This window comes from Asterias rubens, chromosome 10 (assembly GCF_902459465.1).
Source record: "Asterias rubens chromosome 10, eAstRub1.3, whole genome shotgun sequence".
Taxonomy (NCBI): Eukaryota; Metazoa; Echinodermata; class Asteroidea; order Forcipulatida; family Asteriidae; genus Asterias; species Asterias rubens.
Genome location: NC_047071.1, coordinates 2,913,214 through 2,917,037, shown reverse-complemented (window position 1 = coordinate 2,917,037; position 3,824 = coordinate 2,913,214).

Here is a 3,824-nt window from a genome sequence, read left to right as displayed (position 1 = left end):
GGTGAAAGTGTAGAAGTGTTACAACCAGCTATAGTGTGACAGGCAAAATTTTTTATTGACAATCATGTCAAATGTAAGTAAAGTTGTTGTTAAAGTTAGGGTCATATAGATTGGTTTTTGATTGGTAGGCACAATTATCAAGAAAGATACAATACTAAAGTCAAATGTGAAAGTTTCTGCTAAATGCAGTGTCTTCTTGCTGAAAAAAATTGTCACATTATTTTCATAAGAATGTTGAACCCATCCACATTTAGTGAGGTCGCATTCGCCATCAGACACTAGTCTTTAGAAACCTAAGGAACAATCACACATGAATCATTTCCCACATTAAAGATACTGGACACTATTGGTAATTGTCAAAGACCAGTCTTTTCACTTGGTGTATCTCAACATACATGTATATGCATAAAATAACAAACCTGTGAAAATTTGATCTCAATGGGTCGTCAAAGTTGGGAGATAATAATGAAAGAAAAACACCCTTGTCACTCGAAGTTGTGTGCTTTCAGGTGCTTGATTTCGAGATCTAAATCTGAGGTCTCAAAATCAAATTCAAATATTTTGGTGGAAAATTACTTCTTTCTCGAAAACTTCGTTACTTCAGAGGGAGCTGTTTCTCACAATGTTTTATACTATCAACCTCTCCCCATTACTCATTACCAAGTAAGGTTTTATGCTAATAATTCTTTTGAGTAATTACCAATTGTGTCCACTGCTTTTATGTTCTGGTGAAAAGTTATCCAAACTATATCACTTCGAAAGAATCATTTTCAAAGTAGTTTCAACAGCTGTTCAAGTTTTTATGGTCGATTTTTTTTGGAAGGAGTTACCAATCTATTACCCTACAAGCCTTCCCATAGGGCTGAAACTAAACCAGGTTATTTTGCAGTATCTCTGTGTATTGCAATATGCTTTTTGCTATTCAATACGCATTGGCAGTGAAATCTCATTTGTAACCTAAGCCACGGCTCTCTCTCTCTGTAGATAGTGTTTTTTCCAATTTGGGCAATGGTTTTCTTGACTTTGTCAATTTGTAAACATACCTCATGTTGCAAGCGTTACACTTGAAAACATTAAAAAAAAATAACTCCCTCGAGCATTGTGAAGGTGCAAGCATGTTTTCATCTAACGGACTAAATATAGTTTCGGTTGATGGTATACAAGCTGAGAAAGCCTGCATCAGGGACACAGTATAGCATCCTCAAAGCCTCTCTCAAGATTTCCGAGGTACCGCTGAATCAGCGCGAGACGAGAGAGCAAAAAAACTGCACAAATTAAAAGCTAGTGTAACTTAAGACGTTGCACTTGTTGCCAGGGGCCCCGACACATATCACGACGTCACTCCCCTAGCAACGCTTTTAACGCCCAGTCCTCAACAATGAAGAAGAAAAGGAGTGGTTTCTCAGAGAAGATGAGCTTAAAGGCACTGGACACCAGTTTTCTCAATCGGTGTATGCATGTATCTCAACATTATACATAAAATAACAAACCTGTGAAAATTTGAACTCAATCGGTCGTCAGGTTGCGAGAGAATAATGGAAGATAAAACCCCAACCCTTGTCACACAAGTTGTGTGATTTCAGATGCTTTAATTTGAGACCTCAGCTGAGGGTTTTAAGTCAATTCAAATATTTTAGTGAGAAATTACTTCTTTCCATCAACAGCTCTCCATTGCTCGTTACCAAATAAGTTTTTAATCTAACAATTATTTTGAGTTATTACCAATAGTGTTCAGTGCCTTTAGGTCAATTGAGGAGGACGGAGGGTGACATTGCATATCGGCAACGTACGACGATCAAATATTGTTATCAGTTTTAAGATGCCAGTCAGCTGAGCCTGTTGCTCTCGACGAAATTTTTTTTAAGTGTGTGCCAAGGTTTTCTTTCCGATTATTAAGATTTGCCTAATCTTGTTTCCACCATGGGAGAGCGAGAGCGAGGGGAGAAATCTAGAGTGAAATTCCCTAAGGGGGTATTTGAAAGGGGGGAAATCGGAGGGCCCATGCTCTAGTGTTGTTGTGATTAACTGTACACCCACCCACTTGGTGGGAGCTGTTTGTCTTTCATTCTAAATTGAAGCCCTGGCCATTTTGCTGGGACTAAAACTAAAAGTGTGATGCGCTGTAAGTGATTAAAGCCATTGGACCCTTTCGGTTCAGGAAAAAAAAAAAAAGTTCACAGATTTACAAATAACTTACAGGGTTTACAGAAGGCAATGGTGAAAGACTTCTCTTAAAATATTATTCCATGAAATGCTTTACTTTTTGAGAAAACAGCAAAACAATATAGATTCTTGTTAAGGAGAATTACGGATTAATTTTAAACACATGTCACGAAACACTGTTTACCGAAAGGGTCCAATGGCTTTAAGACTGTCACTTTATGCTAAGCAGGTTTTCCCCCTGTTGGCTAATTTTTGTGTCAGACTGGGACCTTGCATTGTTATCTTAACAATCATGGGTGAATAAAGTTTCTTGCCAGCTTTGTGTAATTCATGCATTCAGCTTATCAGCTGATTCCTCCATTTTTAGTGCCGTTGAAAACTGAAAGACACTGTCACAGTTTGTAATCTCCTTTTTGTTGCAAAAACAAATTCGCACGTCTGCTAATTTGTTTCAGGCATTCAAAACCTTGTACATCCGAGCACAGACTAAATAGATTCTTTCCTTATGTTCATACAGAGGGATAATTAATAGCCTCAGACATTGTAAATATATTTGCGGCCAGTGCACACAAGGGTTTGGGTGTTTTTTTTTAAAAGGAAACTTTGAAACCTATGAGAAGATTTTGAGATCATTTGTTTTTGTCAGGTGTTTCTTGGTCAACATTTATTAAAAACATTGGAGAGAGTAAACATTCTTCACCTCTAGAGTCCTTCGTTTAGGCCAAGTGAAAAAATACACCAGTTGGTCGTTCTGGGGTTTTTTTTCAGAAAGAGGAGGATGAGGGACATTGTATTTTATTTTAAAAAAAAAATTGAAGAAGAAAGATCCAGACTCAATATTTGCTGGCTTCGTAGAACTTAGAAAAGTCTAAAAAGAGAGTAAATTAAATCAATCATTGAGAGAATTCTGATTATTCTGGTTAATTAAAGCATTAAAATCTCATGGCCATTGCCAACCTCCCAAAAACTCCTTCAGAACATGAGCGAAATATTGATCGCTCAAGCACTTTCCAACACCATTCACGCCGCACCCTTTCAACAAAAAATTAAGTCAACACAGTTACATATTCATCCCAGAATTTCCACATCTATGAAATACTTAGAGACTAAAAGAAAAGCTCTCAGAACATTGAAATCTCTCATCTAATGTCAATACTGTCATGATCGCAAACACTGGCGGAGAAAAAAAACCCACCACGATAGCATCGCTTTTGTGTACACTCGTGCACCAGACAACGGAAATGAGACTGACACTTTTAAAAAAAAAATTTCGCCAGGCTACGAGCGAGACGGAAAAGAAAGAAAGGCAGCATTCAATTCATCGTAAAGGATCACTCTCAATTGTTTGAGAGGTCTTGGGAACTCTAGACATGGTTAATATAAACTAAAGACAAGGAGTTTGTTGCGGAGGGTGCTCATAATGCAGTTTAACTGTAATCATTTGATGTTTGATATTTTTTGCAAAGCGACTCTGTCCTCTGGAAAAAAAATTCACAAAAAACATTGGAGAGAGTCCAAAGCCTTTAAAAAACAAAACTGAATGAAACACTTTGTGGTTATTTTTTTTTCCTGGTTGAGTTTTACTGACTATACATTTGTAACTCAGGTGGTCAGTTCATGGCTATGGAATGTGTAAGGCTCTGCCTTCCTATATTCACTGA